This window comes from Bidens hawaiensis, unplaced genomic scaffold (genome assembly GCF_021521415.1).
Source record: "Bidens hawaiensis isolate Kalapana, Puna unplaced genomic scaffold, B.hawaiensis_p1.1 tig00032373_1, whole genome shotgun sequence".
Lineage (NCBI taxonomy): Eukaryota > Viridiplantae > Streptophyta > Magnoliopsida > Asterales > Asteraceae > Bidens > Bidens hawaiensis.
This window is the reverse complement of record NW_027495503.1, coordinates 115,110-132,153: the sequence shown is the minus strand read 5'-3', so window position 1 is coordinate 132,153 and position 17,044 is coordinate 115,110. Positions and strand designations below refer to the sequence as shown.

Genomic DNA, 17,044 nt, shown 5'->3' with positions numbered 1-17,044 from the left:
CCTTGTTATTTCAGTCTATACGTGAGGATCAGATTGAACAAGTTGGTAATTTAACTACTGCTATGGAATTGTGGGATGCAATCAAAGAGGGTTGATCGTGTCAGAGAAGCAAGACTTCAAATTTTAATGTCAAGAGTTTGAAAATTTTAAAATGGAGGACCTAACTTTAATTGATGATTTTGCAAGTAAGTTTTACGGGATTTCTTCAAAATCAGCTTTTCTTGGTTCCGCAATTCAAGAAGCCAAACTTATTAAGAAGTTTCTTAGCAGGTTACCAAGACGCTTTATTCATATGATGGCATAATCGAACAAGCTATAGATATGCAATCCATGGTGTTTAATGATGTTCTGGGGAAACTAAAAGCATATGAAAAACTGATAAAAGACTAAGAGACTCAAGATAACCACCAAGGCTGTCAAATTTTACTAAAGTTGAGTCCACTACTAATTAGTACCATAATTCGTATAAAGGGAAATGAAGGGACTGAGGTAATGGTCAAGAGCACAATGGAAGTCAAAATTGAGATGGTCATGATCATAGATAAAAGCTGATATGTCAAAAGTGAACCAATGATCCCCAAAGGGGAAAGAAGTATAGTCGTATAGATCACAATTTTAGTGCTATTGTGATAAACTTGCTCACTTGTGTTAGTGTGCTTGGAGCATATGAAGAATCATGAGCCCAGCATAGATGAAACCGATGATATGGAAGGAGCTTTTCATGATGAGATGTGATGAAGAAACGGTTTCTCTAAATGAAGAAGGGGTGGTTCCAAAGCATTTGGAAATAGAGCCAGTGGAAAAAGACCATGAAATCAAGCTTATTTCCTTAAACTTAATGAATGGGTCATAAGACGGGTGAAGTTCAAATACGGATATCTTATTGAATACCAAGAAAGACTTCAATTTTACTTGAAAGGTTCAACCGCGAGTCTTGGTGTCTCAATAGAAGGTGGATGCGACATTTATTGTCTAGCCATTCATGGCAACACATGTAATCTTATAATGATGGTGACAAGGACCAAGAGCTGATTGTACAAGATCATCCTCAAGATAGAAAGTCTCGGTACACAAGCTAGATAGATTGGAATGAAGAATGATAAGCAAAGTACAAGCCAGAATCCGCTCAAAGGTCCAAGTTCAATTTATTATAAGCAAAATTCAAAGTCAAAAAAGAATTTTGAAGTGTTTAAAAAGAACAATCAACCAAGAGATTCAAGCACAACGAAGGACGTGCAATGATCGCAAGAATCCTGTGTTTGTTCTAGCTAAGTGGGGCCCAAAGAATATTGTAACAGATCAAGAAGAGCCTCGGAAGAATCAGGACAAGGATGAGAAGGTCGGAGATGAATACCAACCTAATTCATATTCCATAAATTTGTGAAGGGTCTGATTGTTGGCTCATTTGTTGTTTTGCCGAATTCGCGACCCAACCTATGAGCTAGGTGGTTTTGATCAGCACTAAACGAGTAGGGTTTTAGGGTTGTTGATTTCTTTTAACCCTAGTCAGGTTAGCAGTATAAATAGATGTTGTCGAGTTAGGGTTTCATAAGAGAGACTACATTAAGTTTTTGAGTTACATTTTCTTAATACAAGTTGTGGTTATCCAAATTCATGTGTGTTTAACTTCGATTGGTTTTGGACTTGAGTAAGAATAATAACAATTTATTAATTTTCGACATATAACATAAAAGCAAATTCAAATGACGAATGTGAAACTTATTATAGCACACACACAAAAAATAAAAAAAATACATAGTAACACACAGTATGAGATCATGTTGTCAACATGCCATTTTATTAGACTTGTAACTAGTTGACCTACGTTTGCCTCTTATGTATCCTTCCCAAGAAAGAGTTCAATACTTTTTGCAATCCTTTGCTTGGAAGAGATTCAATTATTTCCTCAACTCATCATGAGTTCTATTCTCGTAATCTTCATAGACGCCCTATGAAAATCCAATAAATAGAGTAAGAGAAATTTCATGGTATTCCATTATACAAATACACATAAAAAAAAAAACATTAAGAAAAAACCTAAAGGTTGAGAGTGTGGTATAGCTCCTTCACTTTCGTTACCTTGGCCAGATCCTTTCTCCCATAATTTTCCTGTAAGTTTTAACTAAGAGTAAGAAAATTTACAGATGATATGCAAGATACAGCTAGGTTGTGCATGGTCGAAAAGTGTGGGGTTGAAAGAGAAACAGGTTCTTTGTTCATGTTTTCGTTTAGAATTTTCTTTTGCTCCTCATTGGCGAGGTCCAATGCTTTCACAACCAACCATGAGCACTTAAAGTTTTCTATATCTTTTCCATCCTGTTTATTGTAATGCAATAAAACAAGCATAAGTTTTGGTTACTTAAGAAGGCATGCCCATGATAGTTGATCATGGACTAACCTTGCCCATCACCTTAGGATCACCAAAAGCATCGATATAATCATCCTGTGATCAGTTCACATGTTATCATCAAACAGTTACAAAACAAGATGACCAAACCTATTAATTAATTTTTGCAACTCGCAAGCATTAATTAGTTACCTGCACTGAAAAATATATGCCCATTTTAACTAGGATGTCTTTCACTTGAACATGGTCGCTCAATTTCTCTCCCCGCATAAGAAGGGCACACGCAATCTTGAAGCAGAGAATCATATTATTCTAACAAAGTAATGTAAAATACCAAAGTTAATATGTAATAAGGTAGAGATATCTACTCACTGGAAAGTTAAATGAGCAATAGGAAGTTTTGTACTGAAGAATCCGGAGGTTACTGCAACATAATGCAAAATTGTCCTTTAGAAGATGCAACACATATTAAAAAAACAATTAATGTTATCACATACGTAGCTAGGGAGAAGTTTGAGAGACTTGTCTCTCCAATTGTAGTGATCATGTCAATCATCTGTCCAGAGAAAGTTTGATATTCTATCTGCTCATATGAAAACTAGGATTTTCAGAGTCCTTGTCATAACCTTAATTAATTTAAATCTGCAATGCAATTAATACATAAAGAAACAAACCTCATTAAAGAGTTCTAGTAGGTCCAAATAATAATTCTTTCCTTTGAAATATCATTTTAGAATTATTGCAGTATGGCTGCGAAGAATAATGGCATCATTTGCAGGAATCATGCCAACCTACATATAAAAAATCATGACTAAGTATTTACTTTCATCAATTGAATACTTATAACCGATAAAGATAAATACCAAGTTAGGGATAATTTCCTAGCAACCTACAAGACGGAGGAGATTGACGGGATTAAGCGAGTTTGCTAAATTCTTATATCTTAGGAATTTTATTTTATTTTTTTGTTATGATTTGTTTCTTGTAAACCAAAAATAGGATTTGGATATTTGTATACACACATACACATTTACATACATGCATACGCCAAGTCATGGTTATGCAAGAGAGTGTTATAATTGAGGGTTTTTTAGTTATAATAAAGTGAGTTCACCAAATATTGTGTGTTTATCGTTTTGTGTTCTTGATATTGATCCAATCCATGAATTGGTATACAAGCCTTAACCAAGAGCACGATCAAGAAACCAAAAAGCGGATCAAACACGACCAAGAAGACGATCAAAACTTGATCAAGAACTCAATCAACAAGAGTTTCGACCAACGAACCGAAAAGAATAAACCCTGCAATAATCTAACAATCAAGAATCCGATCAAGATCAATTTAAGAACTGGCAATTGACTTATCAAAGTTGTTTCAACTTTAAGCAGGAGATTGGAACGATATGGATCAAGAGTCTAATGAGTAACCAGAAGACTCCTTCCGTTGCAACAGCCAACTGCTCAAAATTATTAGCTACCAGAAGAGTACTGTCGTCGTAAAAATCTACTGCATCAAACCGTTTAAATTCGCCATGGCTCGACCAGGTTAGCGACCAGAAGGTTAACGTCATTGCAAATTTCAATGGGAACGTAAGGAACATTCTCACTAAAAGTCGTAATCGAAGTGTCAAAGAAAGTGATCCGAGTAGGAGATTCGAAGAATCGATGGGTGATCAAGTGAACCTGCAAAGAGTAACAAAAATTCAACATTGCTTAAATGTCCGATGTCTACTTCTGTTAACTACACCATTTGGGGGATGCGAATCCAAAAAAAAAATTAAAATTTATGAAAAATTACCACATTGAAATCGCAATCCTGTTTCAATCAGTATCCGAAGATCATACTTTACAAGCCGGTAATCGCAAGACAAAAAAACATATGTGGGATGCCATCATAGCCAGTCACCTAAGCATCGATCAGGTATGTGAAGCAAGACTTCAAACTCTCAGGGCAGAGTTTGAAGGACAGAAGATAAAGCCAAGTGCTATAGACCATTTCGCAAGTGAAATTTCGATATAGCTTCGAAGTCTGCCTTTCCTGGATCAGTTTTGAAGGTGCCAAAGCTGGTCAAGAACTTCTTAACAAGATCCCTTAAAAATGTTTGTGGGATACGTAGCAAATGTGGGTTGCCGTCAAAGCTCATCACCTACACACAGATCGAACAAGTTGTGGATATGAAATCCATCGAGTTTGTTTTGGGGGTGTCTGAAAGCATATGTAGAACGCATAAAAGACGTGGATACTCAAGATGGCAAAACAAAAAGTTAACTAAAACCAACCCTTTTTATTAATAACTGGAACTGTAATACATACAGAGGGCGATGCAGGGACTGTAATGGTATAAAACCGATAATACAAATGAAAATATGAAATGAAGAAGAGATAGAAATTTATTGCTTCAAATCAAAAATTACATTCAAATGAAAACAAACAACCTATATATATACACAACATATGTGTTGCATATATTGTGAACGCATAACCAGGGCCGGCCCTTAGGGGTGGCAGGGTGGTCAACGGCCACAGTCCTGACACCCTGCTAGGCCCGAATTTTATTTTTTTTTTTTTGAAAAAACTTATATGTATTTTTATTAAAAAAATATGTATATTTAATGTTTAAACACAATTACATAACCTAGAGGTTGTGGGTTCTAACCTCACTTGAGACATGTTTAATTCTTTTTTTATACAAAAGTTTTTTACATAACTCAAATTATAACCAAGTAAGCTCATATAAAATTAAACTGTTTAAACCAAATAAAATACTCCTTTTACTTAAGGACCAAAAAAATTTTTGCCTTCGGCCCGAAAGTTTTTTTGCTTTCTCGAAGCCGGCCCTACGCATAACATATGCGCCACATAACATATGCGGTGCATATGTTGAAAATCACAGCATATGCGCTCTCACCCCCCCCCCCCCTCAAGTTGGAGGTTGAGAAAACCCCAACTTACGCAAAATGAGGTCCTGGTAAGCTCTTGGTAAATAGATCAGCAAGCTGATACATTGTCTTCGTATGTAACAGATTGATGAGACCCTCTTGTAACTTTTCACGAACAAAATGGCAATCAATTTCTATATGTTTTGTTCTCTCATGGAAGAATTGGCAATGTAAATGGCAACTTGGCTGTCACATTTGAGGTTAACCGGAGTGATATTAGGGACATGAAACCCGATAAGAAGTCGAGTTAACCATGCAAGCTCAGCAGTAACACGACGAAGCGATCGATACTCAGTTTCAGCATAACTTAAAGAAAAAGTGGGTTGTTTCTTGGATTTCCAAGAGATTGGAGAACCTCCAAGAGAAATATAAAACCCACTGACTGATCGTCGAGTATTAGGACAAGTCGTGCAATCTGAATCACAGAAAGCTTCTAAGTCAAAAGAAGGATTATTGTTAAAAAATAGTCCTTGAAATAAAGTTCCTTCGACATAAGAAAGAGTGTGAAGAGCAGCATTACAATGAGGGAGCTGTGGATCTTGCATGAACTAACTTAAAAACTGAACAACAAAAGTAATATCAGGTCTTGTGTGAGTAAGGTAATTAAGTTTACCAACAAGTTTCCTGTATTGTAAAGGTTCAGCAATGGCAAGACCCTCATAAGCCTTCAGCTGTAAATGATGAGGTACTAAAGAACTGGTGATAGGAAGATTGGAAGTATTAAATTTTGTAAGCATATTTTTGGCAAATTTACGTTGACACATGATGACACCTTTAGTGGAATAAAGAACCTTCATCCCCAAAAATAGTTGAGTGTTCCTAGATCTTTAATCTTGAAGGAAGAATCCAGGAAATCTTTAAGATCGTTGATCTCTTCCAAATTGTTTCCGGAAACCAGAATGTCATCAACAGATACTACAACATAAACTACAGAAGGGCCATGGATTTGGAAAACTAAGAGTAATCATTCTGAGAACTTATGTACCCTCTTGTTTTTAAAGCAGATGATAATTTCCCATACCATTGTTGAGAAGCCTGTTTTAAACCGTATAAGGATTTCTGAAGTTTAAGCACTTGATGATTTGGAAGCTCCATACCAGGCGATGGTAACATATAAATATCTTCATCTAAACCCCTATGAAGAAAAGCATTGTTAACATCAATTTGAAAAGGGGGCCAACTTCGTGTAGTAACAACAGCAACAAGACTTCGAATGATGGTCATTTTCACAACAGGAGAAAAGGTTTCATTGTAATCAATCCATTCCTTTTGAGAAAGTTTCATTGTAAAATGCAATTGCTTTTAGAGAAAAGAACAGTACCATCAGTATCATAATATAATCTTGAAACAGATAGAATATTATTTCTAAAATGTGGTACTAAAAGAACTTTAGACAAGGAAAGTTTATCAGATAAAGGAACAATCCCATACTGATGAACAATCCCATACTGATGAACAGTAACACTGGTGCCATTAGGAAGAGTGAGATTGTGTAGAAAGGGAACGCTTGAAAACAAATTTTGATCATGACATATATGATCATTTGCACCAGTGTCAATGTCCATTTAGAACAAAATTAGAAGAATTGCAAGACGCTATACCTCAAAAAGAATCATGATTGATGGTTGTAGCATTGTTAGCAGCATAAGTATTAGAAGGCCTAATTTGAAGTTTGTTTTGTTGCAACAAAACCATCAAGTCATGATACTGTTGCTGAGTGATCCCTTACTGATCAGACTGATTTTGATCACATTTTCCTTGTTCTTCAGCAAGGTTAGCAAACTTTTTTCCTTTAGTAAATTTGTAGTCTTTTGAAAATCCAATCAACTTATAGCATTTGCTCACTGAATGTCCATTTCGTTTACAGTGAGTACACACCAAATTTCTTTTGTTTTAACCAGTTCCACCACTAACAGTTCCTCCAGTATTAACATGCATAGAAGCAAAGGATACAGTGAAATCAGTGATGGTGGTGTGGATTTCTCTGTGTTTTTCATCTTGTACCAATATCCCATAAGCACGATCAATAGAGGGAAGGGGCTGCATCATCAGAATATTGCTTTTTATCATATCAAAGCTCGGATTCAATCCAACAAGGAATTGAATTAGCCTTTGATCCTCCTCTCGTTTAGCAAAGGCATGAGCAGCCCCACACGTGCAAGAAGGAATGGAGTTGACAGCATTAAATTCATCCCAATTGGATTTCATTCTAGCTAAATAAGTAGCAATGTCACTACTTTCTTTGGAGATTTGGCAACGATTCTTTTGAAGTTGATAAACTCTAGCACCATTTGCTTGGCCATATCGAGATTTAAGATCATTCCAAAGATTTTGAGCTGTTTCGGCATATAAAACACTATCACGAATATCATGATTAAGAGTGTTGAGAATCCAAGATATCCCCATATCATTGCATCTTTGCCAGAGGGCAAGATGTTGTTGATTAACTGGCATGGGGACGGTGTTATTAATGAAGCAAAGTTTGTTCTTAGCGGAAAAAGCAATAGACATTGCTCGTTTCTAGGCTCCAAAACCATTTCCGTCAAAAAATTTTGAAACCAGAATCATGTCAGGGTGATCAGACGGATGAAGATAAAGAATATTTGAAGAATCAATGGTAATGTTTTGAAGAAGAGAAGTGTTTGGGACTTCCATTTAAGAAAACATAGAAAAACGAACTAAAACGATTGAATAAAGGACTTAGGTGCTAGAATGAAACCAAAGAACTTATGCGCCACATAAGATATGCGGCTTATAAGTATGAATGGGACTTATGTGCCGTGTAAGTCAGAGACTTATGCGGCGTATAAGTACAAAGAAAGAAAATGAGAGAAAATGAAGGAGAAAGATCTTGAAACCTTGAGGAAAGGTTTATGAACAAGAAAGGAACATTTTAAGAGATTTGGACGAAGTTTTAACGGTGGAATCTATGAAAAGTATGAAAAGAAAATGAACAGAAGACATTTAGTGGAAGAAACAAGGTGAAAAACAGCTGAAACAAAGAACGAGATAAAGATAATGATAAGATCAACAAATAAGAGAAAAACAACGGAATGAAAAGAAAAACCGGAGAAAAGATTGAAAAATCTGGTTAAAAGGAAGAGCATACCCATGCTCTGATACCATGTAATGGTATAAAACCGATAACATGAAAGAAAATATGAAATGAAGAAGAGAGAGAAATTTATTGCTCCGGAATAAAAAATTGCATTCAAATGAAAACAAAAACCTATATATATACACACAACATATGCGGCGCATATGTTGAAAATCACAACATATGCGCTCACAGGGAGAAAATTGGTGGTCAAGATTCGAGATGATGAGGACCAAGATGGAATTCATGGCCGAGATGATGGTCATGATCATGGATCAAAGAAATCAGTCAATGGGGAACCAATGATCTACAAAGGGTAAATAAGGATAGTTCACAGATTCAAGGTTATCGGTCTGACAAATTCGGACACTTCGCTTCTACTCGTCATAATAGAAAGAAAAAGTTAGAATCAGCAAACTCTACTGAAACGGTACTGATGATGTGGATCCATCATTGTTTTACTCAATGAATAAAATTTAATACCAAGACATTTTGAGACTAAACCAATGGAGAAAGACATTAGGTATCTTAACAACCTTGCACCAATCACATGATGGGTAATCAAGCTTACTTTTGTGAACTTAATGATTGGGTAATGGATAAGGTAATGCTTGGAGATGGATCTTGTATTGACATACGATGAAAGGGGTTAGAATTGCTGGAAGGGAAATCGGTGGAGCATTGCCTATTGACCGATGCTTACTACATACAAAGTCTCCATAGCAATATCATAGGTCAGTTTAGTCATGCAACAGAAGGTGGACGTGATCGACATTCACATGAAAAATGATTTGCTAACAATTAATTACGATACTACTAAATTAATGATTAAAGTAACAAGGACCAAGAAAACGTTTGAGATAAATCTGAAGATAACAAGCCTGGGTTGTCAAGCGTACTGTGAATTCATTATGTGAATAAGAAATTTTGTCGGTCAGGATTTACAACAAGTTGGGCTAAAAATTGACAAGTACTGGTGGTTAGCCACATTGTTCAAGAATTCATGAGAAATGTTATGAAAATGATTCAATCTAGAGAAAGAACATGTAATAGTCTAGAAAAGCAAGTGTAGGCTCAATAGCAACACAAGAATGTTCGAGCTTGGAGCAGCTGAAATAACACAGCTAAAGATCAAAGGAGTTTCGGGAGAATCCTGGCTTGGAGTGAACAACCTACCTAATATTACTCCGAAATTAGGGGTGATTGTTTGCGGTAATTTCCTAGCAACCCTCAAGATGGTGAAGATTACTTAGGGTAATGAATGTTGGCCAAATCCCTGTACGTTAGGAAAGTTATTATTTTGTTATGATTTGTTTACTGTATTCCAACTTTCGGGTTTGACTATCATATACCGAGACGTGGTTATGTATGAGAGTATTGTAATTGAGGATTTTTAAGTTATATTTTCCTTGATTATAATAAATTGAATTCATCCAAATATTGTGTGTTTACCGTTTTGTGTTCTTGATATCTATCTACTCCTTAATATCCAATTGATCTTTAACATGATAAGGTAGATGAATATTTTTTAAAAGAGAAACTTTGAAAGGGGGTTATTACCCAAGCATTCCCCATCTAATTAGTTAGATGATGTATACTAAAGGGCTTTTAGCTAAGTGGTATCATGATGTTGGTAAGTGTTTTCCTTTTTAAATGGTGAGAGTTCAAGTCAATAAAGGCCTGTTTGGTTAGATGGAATTTTTGGGATTTCATTGGAATTGGAGTTTAAATTCTATTCTTTAACTTGTTTGATGGCCAATAGAAGACTTTGGAATTGATTTCAATTCCAACCAAATCCTTCAACTAACGGAATTCAAAATCACTTAACATCTAGATGGAAAGTTGAATAATCCATGGAATATTTGCAACATTACCAAAATATCCATGGTTTCCTAATCTCCACTTTATCTCCGGCCACCACCAACATTAAATCTTCGGCCACCACGATCAACCTAATTCCGGTGACATCTGAACCATGTTTTTCCGACTATAACGTTACCTAAGCATCGCCGCCATCCCCTTTGTTTAACATTTCCAGCCAGATTTGAACCACCGAAAGCCGGTTTTCCTTCACCGATTTTGATTGACACTAGTTGCTGGAGATGGGCGGTTGAAGCTCATATCCACCTATGGTGGACGGATCACATATTTTAGATCTAGGTTTTTGTAACCCAGTAGCTTATCGGATTAAACAACCTGAAATGAGAGAAAAGAACGGGAAAGATTGAAGTGAGAAAGAGAGAGGTAAGTTGTGGCCAGCGATGGCTGAAGGTGGTCGCCAGAAATGGCTAAAAGTGGTGGCTTACAGAGTTGCAGGTGGCTGTTGCTTTACCGAAATATAAAGACGGGATGACGGTGCGTAATACATGTTTTTTGGAAGGGGCAATTTTGTCTTTTTAAAAAATTTCTCCATTCCAATTCAATTACCAAACATACAACCAAACACACCAGTGGCAGGCGGATATATTGATGAGTGGGGGTTAGTCACCCACTCAAAGTTTTTATGAACTGCATATATATTACAATTTTTAGTGTTAATTTTGGTTAAAGAAATTTGAAGCCTCCTTAAGTTTTTTTATTCGGCCCCTTACTCTTTCTCTGAAGTCTTAGCCCATCCCAATAAAATGAGAACAAGCCCACTCCTACACTTCATATTTGCTAATGAATATTGATAGAATTAAAAGAAACCCCTAAAATAATACGATCCTAATTCTTAAACGAAGAACACGATAGACGGTTCAAGCTTCAAGTGACCATCCTGTTCCAATCAAATTAGGTTAATATATATACTTTTACAGGAAAAAAAAGAAAATTAAATCATATGTATTATCTTAACTCACGACACTTCTTGATTACTTTATTTTATATATGAATATATCATAGGCTTATTGATGCTTTGTTTCTTTGTTTTTGGTAACGTTTCATATGCAACCGTTTACTGTTAAAACTTAGAAGTTTTAATTCATATTGTTAATTTTAATCTTTTGTTTCTCACTTGCTTGAATATTATGAAAATGGAGTTATTTTATAGTTTACACCGACTATTGTTTGGTTTTTGATCTTTTACTGCTTAAATTTTTTGCTTTACAAGTGCTATGGAAATTTTTTAAACCAATATCTGGACCTAGTTTAGTTGATCTAGATAATCTTACTTGGGATCCCGATATGTAAAATATTTTGGATTACCACACAGATCAAGAGATAAGATACGGAGAAAGTATTGGATTAATGTAACACTTAGAGGACAGTTGTTATATATATTTTGTTTTGTTATATTTTCCTTCCACTGAGCTAAATGTCTAGGTTCGTCACTGAAACACACATTGGATTTTTAAGGAATTCCAATTCAAATTCCAATTCCAATTCCAATTCCTAAATATTCTGTGAACCAAACGCACCCTAAGTGTAATTTATTTAGAAGTAATTTTAGAAAGTTTATGAGTTGTGGTTCTAAAGAAAAAAAAAGTGATTACAAAGCTTTAACATATTAGTCATACCTGAGGTTGTCTGAACCAACATGGTTGTCCTCTACGTGTATGGGAGTCATCGACTAAATCTTCAACTACAAGTACACTTGCATGAAGCTGCAAGCATGCATCAAATCAGGAAGGCGTTGAGGTTCTTAAGATAGAGAACTAAGTTAATAGTTAAATATTGGATATACTTGAATAGAGTTTTTAGCAGGCACATTGTTTTAATCAAGTGTTTATGCTGTTACTAATCTAGTGTTAATAGTTAAATATGCTGTTTTAATCAAGAAAAAGTTCATCAACAGTAACTTCTTCTCCTTTAAGTAACTTGTACGTGTCAAGTAAAGAGCGGGCTCGGTTAAGCTTTCCTGCATACATCACATTTTAAGACAACCAAACAACTAGTACCCATTTAGTCGTTTACGAAAGCATGGTTAAGCTCGTCTTAGAAATTCATAAGGATATGATAACTCATATAATAAACCCGTATATGCACCCGTGGGAATCAGCGGCGAAACCAACATATTTAAACCAGAGGGTCCAAAATTTACCTTCGATGAAAGTGTAGATCAGTTACTCTTAGTCTTTGTGTCTTTTTTTTTTTTGGAACAACCAACTAAGTAACGTCGGGTACTCCGTACGATGAAAGTGTAAATGACTATTTTGGGAATTTTTCACTAAAAAGAACCCCTCCAAAAATACGCATGTCTTTTCTGTATATTCAAAATAATATAAAAAATTTTATATTAGAAGTTATAAAAGGAAAATTAAATATAAGTAAAATTAGTTATAATAGTATAATATTAAAAAAACAAACAAAAGGCTAACATGTCTTTGACTATATGCTTGATGCTAGCACGTCGTTGACCATGTGTTTGGAGGTCTAACTCATCTTTGACCATGCGTTAAGAAATCTAACACATCTTTGATGACATGTTATATACTAAAACGTCGTTAAAGACGTGTTAAATTTCCTAATACATGGTCAAAGATGAGTTAAAAGATAACGTTTTTGGAATTATTAAGTTTGGGGGATAAAATTGGAATCTCTTTCCAAAATAGGGCCATTTTAGGAATTTTTCCCTCCAAAAGCATATTAAATAAATAAAAAAAAATATTATAGAACAATAAAAAAAGGGAAAATTTACAAAGTAAAAAAAAATTAAAATGTTTATCTATCATCTCGGTTTCATAAATATAAAAAATACAAAAAACTTAACACCCCCCCACCCACACACACACACACACATATATATATATATTATCATTTAATCTCTGTTTACATAATGTATATATATGTAAATTATACTTTATCTTAATTGTAGATATATGTATAAATAATATCATGTATACGTGTATAAAATTGAAAAATAAGTATTATACACATATGTATAAATTAATTAAATTGAGAATTTTTTGTTTATAAACCGGGATGATAGATAAATGTTTTGAATATTTTCCTTTTTAAATTACTAGTTAGGGAAAATTTCCGAAATGTCTCCTCTTTAAAGAGAGATTCCAAATATGCCCTTCCAAAATTCAAATTCCCTCTTTGTCTCCGTACTAACTCGTCCTCGCCACTACATTAGATGTTTGAGATGACAAGTTTCTAAACACGTAGCCTCCCCGCCGTGTTAACTAAAAAATTATGCATTTACTGAAAACAAGGATACAAAACTAATTTAAAAAATATTTGAATATTTTAATTTTATGGGTTTTTAAGTTCTTGTACATTAAATTTGGATAATAATATGATTAAGAAACTCATGCATACTATCAAAATCATTTTATGTGTACCCTATTTAGATATAATTTATTAAATAACGGAATTTATTATTTTAATTTTTAAGCTAAAATGGTGGAGAGGCGACTAGTTTTGAACTAACATGACGAAGAGACGATGGGTTTAGAAACATGTATCTCTAACTTCTAACGTAACGATGAAAACAGGTTATTAAGAGAACAAAGATGGAATCTGAACTTTGAGAACGCATAATTAGAATCTCTCTAAAGTAAAACATTTCATGAATTTTCTCAAATATTTAAATATAAGATAAATTGTAGACTATACAGTACACTAGCACAACTTTTTTAGTAGCACAAAAAAAATGAAATTATCATCTTCTTCATAACTTCATTCTTCACGTTTCCGGTATGTTTGCCCCAAAAAACTCTAACTATATTATTTTTTATTTTTTTCTCAGCACTTAGAACTAATTTAAAAGAGGCTATTTAGAGAGTCAAATGGTCAAGGAAGCATCTCCATAATATTTTCCGACGAATATAAAATCTGACGGCCGGAGGATCCTTTTGACCCTCCCTGATTCCGTCGATAAGGGAATACGAACAAAGAAAGAATAAAAAGACAACTTCACTCATTTTGAAATTAAATTCAAACTCAAACTCAAACTCAAACTCGGGGATTTACCTTGATATTTAAAAACAAGGAAAGCATGCATGAGTTTTGAGCATTTCATGCAATTTATTAGCTGTTACATTATTTTTCTTGACTCTGGTATTTAATGTTTATATAATATAACAATTTGATAGAAATTAACTAAAGTTTTCTTATAAAATGGAGCCCTAATAGTTTAGACGTTTTTAATAATATATCGTTTCGAGTTAAGCTTTAAATCAATCGATTTGTATCTTCCTTCCGATCTAAAGCTCTAAAACATCAGGTTGAAATTCGAAAAAAACTTAACGGAGTTATTTTATTTTTAGTAAAGGTTCAATGAAAACATTTAGTGTGAAAAGGTGGAATCAGTGACAATTATTTTCTGGAGCGGAATTATTATCGGTCAACTTTGAAAAGATAAGATTATTAAAATTCAATTTGCCTAACATAAGATCTTTTTAATAACTTTGATTTTATTTTGTACCCTTGGCTTTATTTTTTATTTTATTTAGGTTAGATGTTAGTTATGTTGACCAAAATTAATACTCTCTTCGTCTCTCATTAAGTGTCATGTTTTGAAAAACATAAAATTTAAGGTAGATTGACTGATTTTTGCTTACCAAATGATAATAATGTCCTTGAAAATTGGGTTTATCAATATTGTTTATTAATGCTAGTTGTCTGTGCTTCAAGTAAACTTGGAAATTGGCTAATAAATTTTGAAAGTAGGCATTTGTAATGAGAAATAAACAATGAAATATAAACATTTTAATAGGACAGAGGTAGTATTTCGTTTACGGTCTTTTATTTCATTAACTCACCGGCTATTATACATGTTGGTTTGACTGAATTTAATTTGTTTTTTGTTTATTAGTGCAACCTATAAATAGTGAGTAATAAGTAATGCTTAGGTAACCTTTAATTTGATGGGTCAAGTTATTCTATAGAAAAAGAATAAAAATGAGAGAGATAAGAAGAATATATAGTCACACAAAAGAACCCTTCAAAAACTAAAAAAAAATTCAAAACTCAAAATTTAATAAAAAACAAAAAAATAAAAACATAAAAATATTTTCACCGTCTTCCACGTTTAATAAAAATGTTTTAATCTTTTCCCCTTTTGATATCATATTAAACTTCTCCCAAAAGTTTTTTTATAAAAGTAAAATGTTTGAAATGGCTTTTGTTTCGCATCCAAAAGAGCTAAAAATAGAGTTTACCTCCAGGTACGTTGTAGTCAATCATCTGCATAAAAAAATCAAATACAAAATTTAATTATCTGTATGCTAGTAGTAGATTCTTGCTAAGGGGTCGATCATGAATTAATGTGTACCCGGTCGACTCAGTGACGAGAAATGTCATCGAACTCAAACGAAGGATCATTAAATATGCTGGATTTCAGAGAATCATAAACTTCCAATAGTTTAGGATTTAGATTGCTGCTTGTTGATGTAGATAGAGACACATGATCCCTAGCAGATGCTATTGTACGATACTTGACCACGTGTTTCCCAAGCACAAAGGGTACTCCAACTGGCTGAGAAGCCCATTTCGATGGAAGACTCCTTATCGCCCTGAAACATTTATAAACATATCATTAAGCTTCTAGTACAAAACAGATAGGATTCAACAAGCAAAGTATAACAAGAGTTGGTTAACTAGTACTTATTAGAGATTAATGCCATAACAGTAGGATGTGTGGGAGAAGGATCGAGGTGGGTGTTGCTTTTAAATATGTAAAAACACATGACATGCCTGTCTCGATCAAAGGTGTCGTCTTGGTTTGGTGAAATCTAATGAGGTAATTATACGAAACAATAGAAATAACAGAAAGTAGGCTTGCCATCATTGTTGGTGTAATCTTATGAGGTATCTACACGAAATGATAGATACTATATAAAATCAGACTAGTGAGATAATATAAAAAAAAGAACAATAATAATAATAGGCAGGTTTGTAACCGTATTGCGGCGGTGCGTTAGCATGAATTTGGTTGGTATGGGTCAAGATATTTACAATACCGTCATTCAATTGAAAAAAATAATATGTCAACACATAATACAGTAGCGACACTCTTATGTCTTACAATAAAAAAAACTTAACATATTAAAAAACAAATACAGCTTAAGATAAAATGGCATACAAAAGTCAGTCTCGTTGAGTAAGTTCTACCTTTACTATATTGTAGGTCCTATAAAATGGATCTCACAACTTTACTCAAATCAATCAGCGTTATTAGTTAACGGAAATCACTAACAATATTCGGATCTTAGTTTTGCAAACAGAAAATGTTGAGAAATAAAGTGAAGAGTGAGTTGTTTGAAATATGAAAGACTTGTTTGGAGAATTGGTGAAAGTGACACTTTTATAGGGTCTTCATTTCTTATAGGTTTTCATTTCATGGTCCAAATGGGATTACCCAATGGACTTTGCCCGTACAAAATACACGTACTGAGTACATAATAAACCGACTATAAGCAAACAGGGAGACATACATAATCCTAATAATAATATAGAATATTAGCCCTACAATCTTCCTCTACGATTGAGTATGTCGAGGCACATTCATCAAGTTCTTTGATTCGTTTTTATTTCTTGAAATTTAGTACTTGTTTTGATCCAAGAGCTTGAACGAGGTTGGATTTTGTACAACTCTTTATTCTCCATTATTGTAGACTTGAATTTCAATCTTATTTTATAGGTAGGATTGGTAACAACAAATTTTAGAAACATCATATGCGGGAGGCTCGACATCTAATTTCTTTTATTGACTTTCTTGAGCCGACTGATTT

General features: G+C 34.0%; 1 pseudogene; it reads right to left on the bottom strand.

The window, feature by feature from the left end:
• Positions 1–2,037: 2,037 nt before the first annotated feature.
• LOC143583376 (farnesyl diphosphate synthase 2-like) lies at positions 2,038–15,705 on the bottom strand (annotated as a pseudogene).
• Between the last annotated feature and the right edge of the window lie 1,339 nt (positions 15,706–17,044).